Genomic DNA, 20,528 nt, shown 5'->3' on the forward strand with positions numbered 1-20,528 from the left:
GAGAAATGTACCAACCGCCATGTCAAGCCGACGTGTCAGGAAGGATGTGGCGGCGAACACGGAAGGGAGAGGGGTCCTGGGGATGTGAACCTGGTGCCAATCCGGGGAGGCCAGTAGGCTTGAGGCTGGGCGTGACCTCACAGCTCCCAGGAGGCAAGCACAGGTGAGCGGTTGCAGTGAGACTCAGCTGGCTGGGGCACTGCCTGTCCGTGGCGGGCATGGCCTCCAACAGACCATCTGCCCCTGGGCTTGTGCCGTTATCCCTGCTCTACCTGCCCCCAGGGCTACTGAGGAATGAGTGAGGGACTGACACATGTCCCACTCAACTCTGCCCTACATGTTCTAATTTATTGTATGACGATAAAAGCAGGGAAACACTGATAAGCTGGTAAATTTGATTTTCTGCTCACATGGAGCTTTTTCATGTCACTTTGTATCTGTTTCTGTCACTTCAAACTTCCCGAACACAACCCCTCCATCCTGGCTGCTGGCCAGTAGATGACCTCACCATGTACTTCACTGAGAAAATAGAGACTCAGACAGAGAGGCCCCACTTCCCCTCCAGATGGGCCCACGCTTGCACCTCCATCTCTGCCCTCTGACTGCCCCTCGGGGAGGCGAGCCCTGCTCAGGTCAAAGCCCAGCCTGCCCCTGAGTGTGGGTCCTGCCCCCATTCCTCCTCCAGGCACTCACCCCTCTCTGCTGGGGCATCCCAGGAATATTCAAGCAAGTTCTAGGACCTCCCAGCTTGGCAGGGAGCCCCAAATGAGACCCCAGTTCTGTCCTTATCGGAAACGCTCTCTTCCTGTGCATCATGCTATTACACTCCCCTGGTTTTCTCCCCACCTTGCTGGCTGCTCCTATGTGCTCCCTTTTGTTCCACCTGCCTTCTCTCCATGTTTAAGCATCGGCTCTGCTTGGGTCCAGACCTATCCCCTGAAGTCCAAACCATACACCGGGCAGGCTCCATGAAATCTCCCCTCGGGTGTTTCATAGGCCTCTTCCGGTGGGCGGGGCTCTGCTCCTCCACCCTTCTGCCTAGAGTCAGACTTGCTCTCTCATCTCAGGAATCATCATTGGCCATCCTCACCCTGATGGTTGCTTGATCCAGGAAATTGGAGGTAGTCTCTGGTTCTTTTCCTCCCCAGCACATCAATCCATCAGCAGGTCATCCTGGTTCAACTTAGCAGCTGTCTCCAGCCGGTCTATTCTGCATGCCCTCCACGCATTCACCGCCAGCTCTTGCCACTGCTGGCTGCAGCCTCCTCACTAGGTTCCCTGCTCCCAGCCTTGCCCTCTCTACCACCCTTTCTCCACTCAACAGGCAGAGAGAGCTGTTAAAAATGTGGCAGGCTTCTGGGAGCTGGCTGCCTCGGAAAGCAGCTTGGGTGAGAGCACCAGAGGATGAAAGGTCACGTGGAGCAGCACCGAGGTCCCCTCACAGCTGACACTGAAACTCCAGATGGGTTGGGCCCCGCTTGGATCCTCCCCTCTGTCTAGTGTCCCCAGCTGATGCCCACGGAGCAGAGATGAGCTGTCACCCTGAAACCTGCTTGGATTCCCGAGCCACAGGATTGTGAGCAACACAACAGCTGCAGTCTTAAGCTGCTGGCACTCCCCTAATGATCTCTTGTGAATGATTTCCTGTTGTACTTAAAATAAAATCCAAATTCTTTGCCATGGCTTATAGGTTTTCAACATCCATACTCTTCCTACCACTTTCTACTTGAGCACCATGCTGTGGCCTCACTTCAGCACCATGCTGTCACTTTCCTGTTCCTCAGACCTGCCACATGCCTGCCCGCCTGCCTCAGGCCTTTGCACTTTCTGGTCCCTCAGATTTGCTTGCAGCTCTTGGAGTGGCTGGATTTGCTGCACTCCTCCATGCCCCATTCAGATGCCGCCTCTCAGAGGCCCTGAACACCCTCAGCACTCTGAAACATCACTCTATTTTCTTAGCACTTACTGTAGTCTGGAACTGTCTTAGTCATGGAATTTGTTTTATTCTCTGTCTTCCCTCAGTAGAACAAAAGTTCTGTGAGAGCAAGATTTTTATCTTTGTCATTCACAGCTGCATCCTTGGGGCTTGACAGGCTGACATATAGACCTTTAGAAAATTTGATAGATGAATGTTTATTGGAAACAACTTAAATATTTAATAATAGGCAGATGATTATGTATATTAGGTCAGTGTTTCTTAGACTTCAGTGTGCATACAGGCCACCTGGCAGTCTTGTTAAAATACAGATTCTGATACCATCATTCCATGAATCCTGGAGCCGGGCTTGAGGTTCTGCATTGCTAACAAGCTCCCAGGTGATGCAGATGTGGCTGGTCCACAGGACACACTATGCAGCAAGCCATTTAGACATTAATACCCATTGTCATTTTTAATCATCAGGCAAACATACTTGTTTCTGGCAGGCAGCAAACCTGAGGATTCATAATCCTTATCCTCTGTTCATTTCTCTTTCTAGATATTTGCAATTGGTAACTTTATCATGTCCAGGGCTGTCTTTTCCATCTCTTGTTTTTCAAGTGGGTTGTATCCCTGTCATTGAAAGCTGAGGCTGTTTCTCAGAACTGAATCCTAGTGCTGGCCACGCTTTCGTGTCTTCCGCAGCATCCACTGAGCAGCCACTGGCTGGCGTGGCACAGGGAAGGGGCTGTCCCCTCCTGGGCATCTGAAGCTGTCCTGAGGGCCTTGCTGGCCTGCTGTGGGAGATCCCAGTCCTTGATTGTCTGTAATCACATTAGCTAATGTCTCTGAGACTTTGAGTCACCAGCCTTGGTGATTCACAGTCCTTCTGTACCCATCGGATTTCCTCAAGCAGCTTTGCCTTGTGCCAGCGTTTGCCTCTCTCTTTCCTTGAGGCTGAAGGAGTTGATGTCCAGTGGATCCTGGGGCATTGCACCTTCCTTGCCTCTGGGTTGGGTACTGTAGCTTCAGCTCTGGTCCCTTGTCCCTGTCCTTCTGCCTCTAGCCTTGGAGTTCACACATGCTCATGAGAACTAGAGGGATGGCTGGTCCCTAAAATGAGGCCTCAGAAATGGGCTCTAGGGAAGGGAGGCATGGGGAAGCCAGCCTTTGTTAGGACATGTTCTAGGGCTCGTTGTCCCTGCATGCCTCTTGAGCATTCACTGCCGCCAGCTCTGTGCTGGGCAGCTGCCCATCTGTTATCTCCCCAGCTCCCCCTGGCAGCCCTGGGTGGAGGGTGTTGGGACTCAGGGAGAAGCTGCCAGCAGAGGCGGGTGGGTGGCCCTGGGTCCCCCAGCTGGTGGGCGGCTGAGCCAAGGCGAGGCGGATGTCCTACCTGTCGCTATGGGCCAAAGCTGCTGCCTCTGCCTTATGGTGGGTGTGATCAAACAGCGTCCCTGGAGAAGAGGTGCTCCTGCCAAGCCTGGGCCTTGTGTCGGGCCTTGTGTCAGGCCTTGGAGGAGAAGCGGAGAGGCAGGCCAGCAGGGCCCGGAGAAGGCTGCTCTTTGCTGGAGGCACAGGATGCAGGCAGTTTGCCGAGGAGGAGCTGTTTCCTCCCCAGGCTAGCACTGGGGGTATCAGGGTCCAAGGGTCTCCCTGCCCAGAGCCAGTTTTCCTGGAGGCCTCCATGGCCAGTGTGCTGGGGATTGTCCCATAGGGACAAGACAAGCCTTATGCAGAGGCTCTGAGAAACCCCTTTGAGCCACAGCCAGTGCCCCCAAATGTGTCCTCCGTGCCCCTTTCTGCAGGGTATGCAGCTCCCATGAGTCTTTCCAACATATATAGGTAGTAAAATGGCAGCATCTCCCTGTGAAGGAGTTGGTCCGGCCATTTAGGAGTCAGGCGGCCATGGTCCCTGGCAGGGGGAGGTGCAGGAGGGGTGCTCCTGAGTCGTCAGTGCACGGGGGTGAGGCATTGTGGCAGGAGGTGAGAAGAAGCAATGTTCATAGAAAGAGCTAAAGAGTGACAGCTGGGCAGGGGACCAACCCCTGCTTCAAATTGAGTGGGGAGCTAATTAAAACTAATACAGAATTCTAACTACATCTGGCACTGCGCTCAGAGCTTAGGATGCATTATTTTACTTTCCTTTTCCCTCTCTTTCTCCCTCCCTCCCTTTCATTCATTTAACTAAAATATTTAGCATTAACCTACATATTCACCAGGTCAGACGATGCTAATATGTATAAAGCAAAAAGCTAGAGCTCGCCCTCCCCCAACACCCATCTAGCTCTCAGTGGTAACCAAGCACTGTCCACAATTTGGTAATCTTTTCTATGATCATACAAGTGAATATAATTCACAAGATATATTTTGGTTTTGCAAAAGAAGCTGTAACACACTCTTCATTCTCTTCTTTTTTTTTTTTTAAGGTATCATTGACACACACTCTTATGAAGGTTTCACAAGAAAAACAACGTGGTTACTACATTCACTCTTATTATCAAGTGCCCCCCACCACACCCCATTGCAGTCACTGTCCGTCAGTGTAGTAAGATGCCGCAGAGTCCCTATTTGTCTTCTCTGTGCTACACGGTCTTCCCCGTGACCCCACACACATCATGCGCACCAATCACTCTTCATGCCATTCTTTAGTCTGCTTTCCCCTTAGCAGGGAGTGTGAACAGTTTCCCCGGTGAGCGGTGTGGATCTCTAAGGGGTAGGTAGACTCAGGGGGAAATGGGTAGAGTTTGAGGGTCCTGGGAAAAGGTAGAGAAACTGTCAAGGAAACAAGATTGGGGGCATGAAGACCGGTTTCCGTCTACCTGGCAGAGTGCGGGGCTGTCCCTGAATCTGGTGGTAGTCCTGCCTGTAGGTGCCATAGGAGTGGGTCACCTTGGGGTCCTCCTCTTGGGTTGGCATGCCCAGTTCCCCTGCTCACTGCTCCCAGACAGCCAGAGCACTCTGAGCCTCTCAGGGTGAGCCATTGAGCTGTGTGTCAGGCACTCTGAATGTGAGATGGTGGAGTTGAGGGGGGTGTTGCTTAGCAACAGGACATCTGCGGAGGGTCACAGGGTTTCAGTCAATGGTGAGTGGCATGTGAGTCAACATGACGGGAACTTCAAGGAAGCCCATTTGTTCTCCAGCCACATGAATGAAAGTATGGCATTTAGGATGAAGGAGAAAACTGTCTCACCAGCCTCTGGGGTGGGCAGGCATCAGCTGGGGTAATGGACTCACCTCTAGTCTGTGCTTGATGAGGGGCAAGGCAGAATGACATGGTAAGAGAAGTGCCTGCACATGGGCTTGAGGATGTTTCACGAACACTGAAGATATGTAGCCCGAATAAAAGGACTTTGTTGCAGAGTCTATAAAGATACTATGGTTAAGTCCACAGGTGTTGGGGCCAGGTAGAATGGATTGCCACTGACAGTGTGACCTTGGGCAAATTACTCATCTCTGAGTCACAATTTCCTCAGATTTAAAAGAGAGGATTTTGAGATGTGATTTCTACAGCCGTCCTTTGAGCCCCGGGGATGTAAGCTCACGTCTAGTCCTTATTATCTCCTGGTCACATGGGAGAACCAAGAACATGGGCGGGTTGAACGCTCTGGGGGAGGGGAAGTGCCCGACCTGGGTTCTGTTTTAGCAAGGTGCAGGATTTGGCTTTCTTCTTGCTGACCTGTGGACCTCATCAGGGAGGGAGCAATGAGAGCGGAAATGCATTCTGCACCTTGCTCTGGCAGTAGGAGCAGAGCCCTGGTTTCCTGAACACATTTAGAACTTGATTTTCCCAAGCAGGAAGATTAAGTCTCAAACTGACTTTGTGAAGTTGTACCCAGCTTTTCTGGGCAGTAATATCTGAGTTTTTATTAAATAATAACAGCAATAATATTAAAGACTTATATGGCACATAAGTCCTGTTCTAAATGCATAGGATGTACATTAACTCAAAGGAAGTAGTACTATTATGAGCCCCATTTTACAGATGAAGAAACTGAGGTAGAGGTTAAGAACTTAACCTGTGATGCCTGAGATCATGTGGCCACATTATCATCACTTCACGTGGATTATCATCTCTGAATGCTGATGGAAAAACCAAACAAAGGAAGTCCCCATGAAACAGGATCTCAGTTGAGTTCATCTAGAAGCACCCCCACCAACTCCATCCAGTCTCTTTCTTCCAAACAGTTGTGGAACAAGAGTGATCTCTGGGAGGTGTGGTTAGCTCCATCAGAAATACCAAGATCATTTTTCTATTGAGAAAAGTGATTAAAATCCTTTTCCTTAAGTGATTTCATCAGTTCCAGGGCCATGTCAAAGAGAAAAGTCCTTTCTCCTTTTCTTTTTACCCTATTTTTAATAATGTTTATATAACTGGGTCTTTTACTGTAAATCTCCTTGAATCCTTTTAGAAAGCTGGCGGAATATAAATAGTGAACACTGGAGTAAATCTTATGTGCCACCCTCTGCTCCTCATGCTTTGACTGGAAGTCTGTGCGGTTCTTCAATCATCCCCACTCCCCATTAGGGTTAATAGTAATGGTCTCCATAGATCAAATGCTTACTAGGGCTAGACTTTACGCACATCATTTTTAATTGCCATAATAGCATTTTCCAGTTGAGATGAAGGTTTGGATGGAAGAGCTGACTTGCCCAAGTTTGTACCCAGATCCAGTTGCTTGCAACCCTTCTCTCCACTACTACCCTAGTCAGAAGCACTGTCCTCTCTTGCCAGGTGCTGCAGTAGCTCTTAGATGGTCACTCTGCTCTCTCTCTTAGCCTGTGTGTAGACTGCATCTTTGACCCTATTCCCTTTGTGTGGATTTTGTACCTCTTCTCAAGGGGAGAGATGTATTTTCTTCCACTCTGACTTTGGGTTTGGTCATGTGACTTGCTTTGACTGATGTAATAAGGCAGATCTGTAAAAGATCTGTTTTCACTTGACCTGTTGAGCTTCTGCTGTCACCAAGAGAAGGGTATAGATACTCTACCTGCTGGTCCCAGGAGAAATATATGCTAGGCTCAGCCTTGATCAGTACTCACAGATGCACAAGCTAAATAAATGGTTTTATTGCAGTGGTTTTCAGAGGGTGGACCACAGACCTCTTTAGGGGATCGTGAAGCCAGAACTATTTTTATAATTATTTGGAGACATTATATGTCTTTTTCACAGCATTGACATATGCACTGGTTCTTAAAAAGCAGTGGTGGACTGGATAAAAAAAATCAAGATGGAACTATATGCTGCTTACAGGAGACATATTTTGGATTCATAGATAAAAATAGGTTGAAAGTAAAAATGATGTCAAAAAATACATCATGTGAATAGCAGCCATAAGAAAGCTGGGGTGGTTATACTAATATCAGATTTTAAAACAAAGTTACTAGAGATAGAGGGGGACATTCTATAATGGCGAAAGAGGAACTCCATCAGGAAAATGTCATTATATCTGTACCTAATAACAGAGCCCCCAAATACATGGATCAGAAACTGACAGACTTGAAGGGAGAAATAGACAATTCAGTAATAATAGTCGGTAAGCTCAATATCCTAGTTTCAGGATTAGGTAGAAAACTAGGCAGAAGATCAACAAGAACAACATTATAAACAAACTAAACCAAACAGATATCTGTAGAATATTCTACCCAAAAACAGCAGGAAACACATTCTTCTCAAGAGCAGATGGACCATTCTTCAGGATAGACCATATGACAGGCCATGAAACAAGTCTTAATAAATTTGAAAGGATGGAAATAATACAAAGTATGTTCTCTGGCCAACGGAGTAAGATTTGAAATCAGTAACAAGGAAAACTGGAAAATTCACAGATATGTGTAAATTAACAATCTAGAATAACAATGAGTCAAGGAAGAAATCACAAGGACAAATAGAAAATACTTTGAAATGAATGAAAATGAAGGTATAAATACCAAAATTTATGGAATTCAGCTAAAGTAGTGCTTAGAGGGAAATTATAGCTGTAAATACATACATACATAAATATATATATATATATATTTTTTAATATCAAATTGATAACATGACCTTCCACTTTAGGATTATGGAAAAAGAACAGCAAACTAAACCCAAAGGAAGAATGAAGGTACTAATGAAGATTAGAGTAGGAATTAATGAAATAGAGGATAGAACAAGTACAGAAAATCAACAGAACTAAGTTAATTACTTGAAAAGATCTACATTAATAAGCCTTTAGCTAGATTAACTGAGTAAAAAAGGGACAAGACTCACATTCCTAGGATCAGGAATGAAAGATTTTACAGACCTTTTAACCTTATAGGAATTAAAAGAATCATAAGAGAATATGGTGAACAACTATATGACAAGTTAGATAACTTGGATGAAAACAGGCAAATTCCTAGAAAGACAAAATTTACCGATAATGACTGAAGAAGAATCAGAACAGCTGAATAGACATATAACAAGTAAAGAGATTGAATTAGTGATTAAATTAAACAAACAAACCAAACTACCTACAAGGAGACCAAACCCAGAGGCTTAACTTATGAATTCTACCAAATATTTGAAAAATAATTAATGCCAGTTCTTCACTGACTTATCCAAAATTAGAAGAGGTGAGAACACTTTTCAACTCGTTCTGTGGCGCAAGCATTATTCTGATATCAAAACCAGAAAAAGATAACACAAATTAGAAAACTTTGGTGCTGGGACAACCCAATATCCACATGCAAAAGAATGTATTTGAACCCCTACCTCACACCATGAACCCCTACCAAAAATCAACTCAAGGTCATCATCAAAGACCTAAATGTAAGAGCTGACAATATAAAACTCTAAGGGGAAAATGTAGTACTTGTGACCTTGGATTTGGCAATAGTTCCTTAGATACGACACCAAAGGCACAAGTGGCAAGATGAAAAATAGATAAATTGGACTTCATCAAAATAATGAAAATGAAAACTTATGTGCTGCAAAGAACACCATCAAGAAAGTGAAAAGACAACCCCACAGAATGGGAGAAAATACTTAAAAGTCATATATCTGAACAGGGACTTGTGTCTAGAATATATAAAGAACTCTTACAATTCAATAATAAAGACAGCCCAATTTAAAATATGGGCAGAGGATAAATGGACATTTCTCCTGGGAAAATGTACAAATGGCCAATAAGCACATGAAAAATCATTAGTCACCAAAAAAGTGCAAATCAAAACCAGAATGAGATACTCTTCACATTCCATTAAGATGTAACCAGAAGAGAGAGAGAATAAATGTCAGTGAAGATATGGAGAAATTGGAAACCCTATGCTCCATCAGTGGGAATGTAAATTGGAAATCCTGTGCTCCGTCAGTGGGTGCACCACTTTGGAAAAAGGTCTGGAAGTTCCTCAAATGTTGAACATAGAGTCGTCATGATCCCCAGCAATTTCACTCCTAAGTATTTGCCCCCCAAAACTGAAATTATGTGTCCAGACAAAAACATGTACACAAATGTTCATAGCAGAAATACTCTGTAATTACAGTCGCTCTGCCCTCACCCCCTTTCCACAATTTCAGTTACTCACAGGGAACTGTGGTCAGGAAGCAGGTGAGCCTTCTGATGTCTTGTCTGACACTAAGTCCCAGGGCCGACATCCTTCCCCTCACTGCATCTCCTCCCATAGCCATTTTATCATCTCACATCATCACAAGAAGGATGAGTATAATATAATAAGATATTTCAGAGAGAAATCCACATTCACATAACTTTTATCATAGTATATGGTTATAGTCATTCTATTTTATCATTATTAATCTCTAAATTATAAATTAAACTTTATCATAGGTATGTATGTATAAGAAAAAACAGTATAAATAGGGCTTGGTGCTATCTGTGGTTTCAGGCATCCACTGGGGGTCTTGGAACATACCCCCATGAATAAGGGGGGACTAATGTGTAGACAGAAAGTGGAAATAACCCAAATATCCATCAACTGGTAAGTAATAAATAAACTGTGCTTTAGCTTCCCAGTGGAACAGTATTTGACAGTAAAAAGAAATGTCATACTAATTGATTTTGTGACATGGATGAATCTTGGAAACATTATGCAAAATGGAAAAAAAAGACATAAGAAGGCTACGTATTGTATGATTCCCTTTATATACAATGTCCAGAATAGGTAAATCCATGCATTCAGGAGGTGATTAGTGGTTACCTAGACCTGGGAGGTGTGGAGAGAAATGGGGAGTGTGCCAGAGGGTATGAGGTTTTATCATGAAGTAATGACTGTTCTGCAATTGACTCTTGATAGTTGATATGTTAGTTTCACAAATTTGGTGGCTTAAAACCATAAATTTACTGTCTTCTAGTTCTGGAGGTCAGGAGTTGGAAATGGGTCTTCCTGAGCTAAAATAAAGGTTTCTTCAGGGCTGTGTTCCTTCTGGAGGCTATAAAGGAGAGTGCATTTCCTTGTCTTCTCCAGGTTCTGGGCTGCCTGCATTTTTTTGGCTTGTGGCTTCTTCCTCCAGCTTCAAAGAGGGCAGTGTAGCAACTTGCAGTCTCTGATGTGGACACTGAATCTGCCCCCATCCTCTTTCATTTATAAGAAATTTTGTGATTCCATTGGGCCCGCCCAGATCGTCCAGGAAAATCTCTCATCTTAAGGTCATCTGATCATGAACTCTCGTTTCTCCTTGCCATGTAACAGAACATATTCACGGGTCCTGGGGACGAGGTTGTTGTTCATCTTTGGGGCAGTGGTGGGTGGGGGCAGCGTTGTTCTGTCTACCTCCGGTGGGTGAAACTGCTGGCACTTGCGCATGAATCAAGGCGGCACAACTCTGTAGTAGCAGTCATTGTATCTTTCATCGCCTTGCATTTACAATAAAAAATGCCAGTTTCACCTAAAAATGTTGTGGATGGAGCAGAAAAAATTACTGTTTTTTTAAAATCCCCACCTTTGAGCACACATCTTTGTCATGGTGTGGGTGGTGAAATAAAAAGTAGGCATCGAGCAGGTCTGCATGTTTCTTGTAAGGAAAACAGTTTGAGTTGAGTTGAACTGGCTGCTTTTTTCAGGGAGCACCATTGTTTTCAGAGAGAACAAGTGACAGACAAACTGGGTATTTCTATTTGGGTATCTGCGAGACCTGTTCTCAAAAGTCAGTGAAAACAACTGGCGGTATCAGTTGACAATGATTAAATGAGAGCTTTTAAGGGAAAATTAGAATTTTAGGAAACTTGTACACACATCTCTGAGCTTGATGGCTCCCCAATACTTAAGCACTTTTTTGGTGAGGTCATTGGTGATATTAATGAGTGTGAATTTTAAAATGCTGTTTAATGAGATGTGTCAACATTTGGAAGATCAACATAACTCAGTGCACTGATGTTCTTCAGATGATACGTGCAGGATTAAAAAATCATGCATGGATAACATATTGACTAAGATCAAGCAAACAGGTTTTGATGTATCCAGGGTATTAAAAGTTCATGTATACCTGAGAGTTCATGCATCATGCAAAGTCCCAGCACATAGTAAACAGTCAGGATTGCCCGGCTGCCACTGCTGATTACACTCCCCAAGTCTTCAGTTTCTTCTTCTGACCAGTGGGGATACCAATTCCTGTGCACAGGCCTCACAGGTTGTTTTTTAAGCTCTAACAAGCTAATAGACCGGAATGTGCTCTGAGGAGGAACAAAAGCAGGACAAATGTGGGAGGTTGTTCTGATCTGGCCTGCTCTATGAAGGATGTCTGGCTCCCTGCAGGCTCTGAGTTACACAGGCTCCCAGGAGCCAGGCTTTGCTGCAGGAGTTCAGTTTGCCCAGCCCGGAGCCTCATTTGGATGCGAGAGGTGGCCATCCCCTCTCCAGACACCCTGAACAGCTGTTGGCAGGGACCACACAATGCCCAGCTGCTTCCGGGCCAGACAGGACCCCTGGGCACTGCAGACCCCACCTGGGAGGCGGTCCCAAGGTAAGGCTGGCTGAGAAAGCCAGCGGCCGTGCCCATGCAGCTCCTTCCCCTGGTGGTGGCCTGGTAGGCCGTGGTGCTTCCGTTCGGTTTGGGTTGACCAGGCCACTTAATAATCTTTTCATTGAGTCTGAACTTCAGATAGCTTTTCAGGAGCAAGAAAGTAGGGTGAAGACTGGGGCAGCTGTGTGCATGTGGACAAGGTGGGTGTCTACCCTGCTTCTCTTGGTAATGAGAGTTAATTCGTATTAGCATTAGGGTTTAGGCTAAACCTAATTTAGGCTAAAGGTAATTAATTTAGGTTAAACCTTCTCCCCAAAAGGCAACCTGGTGTAGAGGAATGTGACCAGTTTGTAACTAGCCCCAGCTGGATTTGAACCACTCCCTCCCCACACACATACTGTGCTTGGCTAGGGGAATTTTGCAACCCAAGTTAGTATCAGCTGTCCCTCTTTAAATGCATATCTTTCAGGAAGGGGAAATGCACCATTCTATAATCAGTCAGTAGAAATAAAGAATCTCAAAGCTTTTTACTGGAACCCCAAATTCCTAGGAAAGGAATGGGAGGGGAGAGGAGAGGCCCCTTGATGTGCCCCTGCCCAGGCTTACATCCCCCAGCGTCCCTCCACAAACACTGCAGTCACACTTACTGAACTTCTCTGTTGTGCCAGGTGCTTTTTATACACATTCTCATCCTTACAACATCTGTTCAAGGAAGACATCTTGGCCATCTTGTTAGAGTGGAGGAGATGTCCCTGTTCCCCCTCATGGCCAGCCAGGCACACGTGGCAAGCACCGGTTCACGGTGAACTCGTTCACCCTGTGACTGATGTGCCCATGATGTGCTAGGCTTGAGGATGCAATGGTTAATGCAGTCAGACCCGCTTCTGCTCTTGGGCCGGGCATTAGACAGAAGCCCGCACAGACCTCCATGAAGTCACACCTGTGGGAAGTGCTGAGAAGGAGAGGTCTGTAGTGCCACAAGGGGTCCTGGTAGAGATAGGATGCATGAGCAGGAGGTAGCAGGGTCGGGGTGTGGGGCCAGTGGCCGAAGCTCAGACAACTGGGAAGAGGGTGGTGCAAGACAAGGCTGGCCCAGACGGCAGGGGCTGGGCCACTTGGCCACTCTGGGCTGTGTTAAAGCCTTTGGTCTTTACCCCAGGAGCAGGGGGAAGCCAGTGAACTGATGCCACCAGAGGGTGATGTCATCACATCTGCTATTTTAAGAGACAGCTCTGTGGAGAGTAGGTGGGAGGGGACAGAGGGCTTGCAGCTGTCCAGGGAGTGTGTGTAAGTGGCAGCTTGGAGTGGAGCAGTGGCATGGAGACAGGGAGGATGGAGACAGCTTTAAGAGAGACTTAGGCAACAAAGCACACAGTTCTTGGGGTGGAGTGGATGGAAAAGCTCCTGAGCAGGCTGGCTTCGCGGACACACAGTCAGTGCCCCAGCGCATGCCGCGCTCTCAGAGGGCTCCACACCTGGCTTAACGCTTTTCTTTCAGTGTCTTGAAATTCTGAATAACGTTTGAATGAGGGGTTCTGCATTCTGACTTGGCAATGGGCCCTGCAAAATTTGGTAGCTGGGCCTGCCCCTGGGGCTGGCACTGGGGATCTCTGGAACCCCTCCCCAACAGCTCCCGGCCATCTCTGAACCAACTTATCTGGAGCAGGCCCAGGACCCAGGACCTGGAGGGCCCACTGCCCAGACCCAAGAAGCTGGGAACTGAGCACAGCTTCAGCCCTGGGGCCCCTGGCCCTGCAAAGCACCAGCGGAAACCAGGGCCAACCCTGATCCCATTCGGGACCTACCTCAGTGTTATTCTCTGAGAAACAGGAGATTTAAGATGATTTCTGGAGTCTTTTCTGGCCCCAACATTTAATGTATTTATGATTTCTCTCAGTGTCTTGTGGCTCTCTGTTGTGGCTCCTTGTGGCCTCGCCATGCTGTGCGAGGTGCTCCAGACTGCCACATGTGTAGACGCCAGCCGCTGGGACTCAGGAAGGGTTCTTGCTTGTCTCCTCTATCACTTGCCTGATTTTCCACCATTTAGAGAGAAATGCATTGTAATGTCAAAATAAAAATACTTCTGGGATCAGTGATATATCTGGCTATTTTAGTGAAAATTTTAGTGTTGTGATTGACACTGGCAAGGAGGGGTGTGGGATTTTTTGAGGACAGACCCCCGATCACGGTTTGGCCCAGGGCCATGCAGCCCTAGGTGGGCCAGAAGCATCATGGACTGCTAGGGACTGCTTGTGCTGGCCCCTTTCTTTCTGGAAGCTACATTGTGTTTCCACTGGTCCTGCAGTTTCCAGAGGTTTCTGGTCTCATTTCCAAATAGTTTGCTCAGTACTTTGTGTCTTATTTAGGCCTGTGTGGCTTCTTTAGCATCAACACCCTTGGAGCCCATTCTGTGACACTGGACAGTATCAGAGTGTGATGAGGGTGCAGGGTGGGGCACATGAGGGAAACTCACATGGTTTTCTCATGTATCCATCATAGGCCCCTGGTTCCCTCAGATAGGGGTGACTGTGCAGTGAGCCTTGTGCCTTTTGGCTTGGAGTATAGAGGACAAATTCCCCTCAATCTTCTGGGCATGGCCATTGCTTTCTGAACTGACTCCTGGGTATTCTTTAAGGCAGCAACTGCACAGCAGCTACTGGATACACACAATGCACCAGGCACCATTCGAACTGTTCCTTGACTGAATCTTCCTGAGCTGGTCAGTGATCTAGTGGGGACTGTATTTTCTAAAAATAAAGCAGCAGTATTTTTGGGGCCACGTGCCCTCCACCAACTTGCCACTCCCAGAAAAAGGCAGTCTAGTCTGCCTGGTCCTAAACCTGGGTGGGACTTTGTCACTGCCTCCCTGGAAAGAATGTGGTGGAGGGACGCACTGATTCCTCTGAGGCTCAAGCTGCAAAACGGGATAAGGCTTCTTACTGGATCTCTTGCTGTGTCTGGCTGCCTTGTCTCTCCCTTCCATGAGGTGTGCCTCTGGAACCAGTCCCCCTGTGTTGGGGGGCAGCATCTGCAGTCAGTGCAGGTGCTCTGAGCCCCAGGCCCAGCTGGGCCCAGGCGGGGCCAACAGCTGTCTGTGTGAGAGAGCAAGCCATCCCGACCACTGGATGATGCCGGCTGCCAGCCTCCGCACTGCTCAGGCTGATGCTGAATGGAGCAGAGGTGAGCTGTCCCTGCCAAGCCCTGTCCAAATCATCCTTTCATGAGCAAAATATGCGTTGTTTTAAAACATTTTGAGGCACTATGTTCACAGCTTTAGTAACTGGAGCATGTGGGTAATGTCACCATCTTCACTTGTTAATTAACTAAGGCACAGAGAGGCCTGGAATGTCTCTCAGGGTAGTTAGTATCTGGCAGCATCAGAATTTAAATGCAGGTTCCAGGGGCTGTGCGTCTAGCCCTGGCGAGCCTGCTGGACCAATTCATTGAGGCCTCCTCTGCCATCCTTGAACTTTAAGGGGTCCCCAAAAGCAGGAATGAGGAGAACTCAGTGGAACTGGGGCTTCAGGATCATTTCGGAGGGAACAAAGGGACTGTCTACTGTTTAGCACCCTGGTCTAAAGCCTCCAGAATGTACCGTGCTCAGAACAAGGGCAACAGAGAAGGAAGGAGTCAGAGATCTGATCTGATACCAGTTAGCAGGGCCGCCACTTCGTGTGGTGAGCCCAGTTTCCCCATGTGTAAAGTGGGTGGGCTATGGGGTGTGACAGAGGGACCAGCAGGGGGGGCATTCTGTGTAGGAAATTGGGCAGAGCAAGGCAGGGAGGTGGGGCGCACAGGATGTGGGGAGCCCTGGGCTGGAGTCACGCCTGTTGCAGGGAGCAGTGTTGCAGGGAGAGGGAAGGCAGACTGTGGGGTAGAATTAAGAAGAGCCAGCTAGGGACTGTGAGTTTGGTGTTTGTGCCACATTGAAGGGGCAGCTCGGTCACAGGAACGTGATCACACCCTGAGCCTGGTGTCCTGGTCTCAGCTCAGCCTGTTTTGCCAGGTGAAATCGAGCAAGCCCTTCCTCCCTTGCATAGGTCACATGCATGCTGTGTGAGCCTGTGTGTCTCCTGGCCACGATGCTCTAGGGTCCCAGGGTGCTGCCCTCTGGCCGGGGGTCCTCTGTCAGCTCTAGGATGTTGCTCATTCAGGGGAAAGCTCCTGCCCATGGACTGCAGAAGCACAGGCCAAGGGACCTTGGCCTCCTGGCCTGGCTGGGTGCATCTTTCTTGTGAGGGCTTGCTGCTAGAGCATGGCCCCTTAGGACCCTGCTGATGAAGTGGCAGAAACACCTTATAGGTGAAGAGAAAGTGCTGTGTGCTTGACAAGTGCATGGAGAGCCATGGGGAAGAGGGCAGCCCTCTGTTCCCTCCACGGCCTTTGAGGGGGGCCTGCCCCAGGACCAGGAGGCCTGAAGAGCTGCGCCTCCTGCTCCTGGCTGGCTGAGGACTCCTGGAACACTGGCCGGGAACCCACCCTCCGCCCCGCCTCCCAGCATGGTGGGGAGGGCGCTTCCTGCAGGAGGCCACCGAGAGATGAACGGTGGTCTGTGATGAGGTGTTTTGGAAATAGATTCTCTCTTTTCACATAGCAAAAGTAATCCATATGCACCATGAAAATTAGAAGATAGAGATAACACAAATGTTTAAACCATGCATAACTATACCATCCAGAGATGACTGCTGTTAATTTGTAATATCCTTTATAGAAAATTCCCCTCCCCCCTCCTCCTCTTTCTTCCCTGTCAGTCACTCGCATACGCTCATGCACACATGCACGCACACGTCACCTCCACATCAGTTACCTCAGATCCCCTGCCATCTTTAACCCCTAAGCATTTTTCACTGAATATACCTACTGCCTTGTTCCACTCATCCTTTATTCATTCACTGTTACCCAACAATGGATGATTAACATCTGTATACATGTCTCTGCCTCTTTGCCCAGTTTCTCTAAGTTACATCACCAGAAGGATTAATTGTTGTGTCAGGAGGTGTCCATGTTTTTAAGGCTGTAGATACGCACTGTCCAGTTCCCTTCTAAGGAGGCCCTTCCCAAATACACTCCTGGCAGCAATGTTTGAGAGCATCATGCCCCCCAAGGTATTTTCCTTTTTCATTTTCACCAGTCTGATAGGTGAAAAACGGTGTTTCAGCTGTTGGAGGCTCTCTCTCCGGGCAGAGTGCTGTAGCCTTTCACACACAGCCCATACTCATCCTTCTCCTCGTGTTTGTTGAGCACCTGCTGTGTGCCTGCACCATCACTGGGACTGAGGAGGTCATCACAAGGCCCATTTTCTGCTCGCTGCTTTGCTGGGTGTGCTTTGCTGCCCAGACTTAGGGAACAGCAGACAGCCGGAGCTGGAAGGGGCCTTGGAGACTGTGCAATATCCTCATTTTAAGGAGAGGAAACCGAGGCCAGGAGGTGTGGGGGCTTGCCTCAGGTCCCACAGGGCAGTGGGCTCCTGGTGGAATTATACCTCTGAGTTCACGCCGGGACTCCAGTGTCCTCCAGCTTGTCTTGATTTTCTCACTTAGCTCAGGAGCACTGCCAGACTCACAGCACTGTCCTCTGCAGCAATTCAGGGTCACCCGCTGGGCACACATCAGGTGCTTAGGAAATACTTATTGAATGAATGTTTGTGCATAACAGCCCAGGAGACAGCACAGTCTGTCAAGACATGCTCCACATCCCAGGAAGAAACGCAGATTTCTGTTGGGTGCCCTTCTGGGAAGAAATGCCTTTTTTTCTTTTTTTAATAAAAAAGAAAAGTGAGTGGGCTGTTGGAATTGGTGGAGGAGGAGAGATGGGGCTGCCTGGGGCTTGGGACAATGTGTTTGGTCACTGGAATTTCCCTTCAGTTCCTTTGCCCTACCAGAGATGCACTGATATAGACGGAGAAGGCAGCTTTGTTTTGCTGGCATGTCCTGGGTGAGTCTAGACTGACCTCGGATGATTCCAGGGGACTGTCTCAACGCATCTCTTCAACCCCTTTCCTCAGCCAGTGCCCACTTTCCCTCTACTTTACCAAAAAGTCTTTCCAGCTTTTATGTCCAGAACCTTTTCAATGCTGCTCAGACCTTTCATGACCTGGAAGGTGGCTGGGTCCATGGAAAGACAGGATTTGGGTCTGGCTTCCTTTCTGATGGCAGTGGGACCTTGGGCAAGTCACCTGTCCTTGCCATGTGGGTCCAGACACTGCCCTATTCGGGCTGGCTCCACTCTCAGAAGCCTCTCACCTCAGCTGCCAGCTGCCATGTGCAGTCCATGTCCCCTGCTGATAGAATTACTGCTTATCATATCTTTCCTTCAGTTACCTCCTTTCCCCGCTTCCCTCCCATCCCTTCTGGACACTCAGAGAGAGAGACAGAGAGACAGGCAGACAGACAGAGATATATGAAGTCCTTTACTGCAGCTACCAGGCTGCAGGGGGGGTTTGGCTGACTTCTCTATGTTTGTCTCATGCTCCACAGCAGCCACACTGGCCTCCTTTAACCAGTGGTTAAACAACCACTTTTAAGTGATTCTCACTCCTCTAGGCCCTACTTCTCCAAAAGAAGTCACAAATTTCAAGGATTCTGATTCTCAGCAAACCCTTTCTTCTACAAAAGAACAGCCTGCTTTTATTCCAAGCTCTTTTATTCCCAAAGAACCCTTTTTCTCTCGTTACGTTTTCACCTAGGCCAACAGTGTCTACAAATAGGGAATGCATTTATTTATGCCAATTCCTTAAGAGGGGTTGTGTTGTCCTATCCATTGTTGACTGACAGGTTTGTGGAATTAGAAGACGCTGGCTTTATCTCTGTCATCACTTACTCAAAAAATGGTACACTTGTATGAACACGCTTTTTCACAGAGAGCCCTCCGTCAGCCAGAATTCCACGGAAATATTGTTCCGGGAAGCAGGGTCTGACCCTAGTGATTAATTTGTGGAGGGATGCTCTTGGGTCATTCATCATTCATTTCCTCAGTACATTTTTACTGATAGGTATGTAGGATAGGAAACATGATGGGTGACTATATAATATATGCCATCAGGAGTGCCGAGGGGAAACCCCTCCCCACCCGGCCATGGAGTGGGGCAGATGTGTTTTATGCCCTAGAACTAACCTCTCACCTGGTATAGATCATCAAATTGCAGAAAACCATAGGGGTGAGATCTCAGAGATAAGCTGTCTTGACCTGCCATCTCATTTAACATATGGGGAAACTGAGGCCCAGAGAGACAGTCTAGGTCTCAATTCTTACCTGAGGGGTCTGTAACTTTAATCTGTAATTTGTGTGACAGATGCTATTAATAAATATTGTTAAAAACAAGACAACAGGCCCAAAGTGAAATCACTTATGCTAATAAGCCTACCTTGACCAAGCCAAGGTTTAACTTACAGTTTTGACTCTCTCAGAGATGGAATTTTAACCCAGTCAGTCAGGAACCATCTGATCTGCACCAGTTGGTAATCTGCCTGACAGACCCCTGCTGCCCCCTAAAGGAAAGTGACCTTGCAGTAACCAACCTGAATTTTTCCCTAGTGTAACTTCTCGTTCCCACTCCCTTCTGCTTACAGGAGTCCTTCATTTTATACAGCTCCTTGGAGCTCCCTTCTGCCTGCTAGATTATCAGATGTTGCCTGATAGCTGAATTGTTAAATAAAGCCAGTAAGACCTTCAAAATGTATTCAGTTGAATTTTGGTTTTTTTTTTAACGATATTTGGGCACAACTCCCAAAGGCAAGAAAAAGACAGCTCTCGTGTCTCACCCCTTCATAGTGCTGTGGAAATTCCCAGGCCCGTCCTGGAATGCTAACTCACCTAGAACCCTGCCACAGGGCAGCGGTAATGGTCTGCCCCTAGGACGTAATTGGCATAGGGCTGTAATTGTGGATTCAGGAAACCTGGTCCTTGGCAAACTCAATTCTCTCCACATAATTAAAAGAGTGAGAAGTGAAATGTCAGGAGGAAATATCCATTTAATAAGTTTTAAAAAGCCCTGTTCTTTTTAGATTCCTCACTGATTTTTCTGCCTTAATTCTTGGCCATTGTAAATTACTTCAAAAAACGATTTTAAAACAGAGAAGGAGCTTGGAGTCAGAAGCTGTCTTTGACATTTCATCTTCCTTTGGTACCATTTAGGATTGTAATGTTGAAGCCTGGAAAACAGGCAGAAATGGCTTTGGGCTACAGCTGAGCAGAATCACTTTAAAATGAAGATAGATTTTTTCCTTCAGATCTTCCTCTAAAACTACCTCAAGAATGGAGAATTCTGCCAGTGCTGATTAGAACGGAAGGCATGTCTAGTTGCTTATGAATGGGAGAAGGAACAAAAGGATTCCGAAGCAAGGACTTAGTTGAATTAATTGCTAAATCCACTACGTCAGGCTTCTGGGAGGACCAAAAAACAAACTGAAATTAACCTGATATTTGGGAAATATCAGTTAAATGCTTTTTTGCAACTTCTACTCAAGGGGAAAACATTGCTATACAAGCCTCCCATTTGCCTAAGAGTTGGAGCTTTTAAGCCAAGAAAGGAAGAAACCAAGCGGGTTATTTACGAGTGTCTTCCCCCTTGTAGTTTGAAGCCACTGTGAAGTAAGCCTGTTACCGCCCTGGGGCGGACGCTGGCGAGCGAACGGTTCCGTAGGAATCTGCGCGGCCGACTTTCCGCGCCTCCTA

Source organism: Manis pentadactyla, chromosome 1 (genome assembly GCF_030020395.1).
Source record: "Manis pentadactyla isolate mManPen7 chromosome 1, mManPen7.hap1, whole genome shotgun sequence".
NCBI classification, from domain to species: domain Eukaryota; kingdom Metazoa; phylum Chordata; class Mammalia; order Pholidota; family Manidae; genus Manis; species Manis pentadactyla.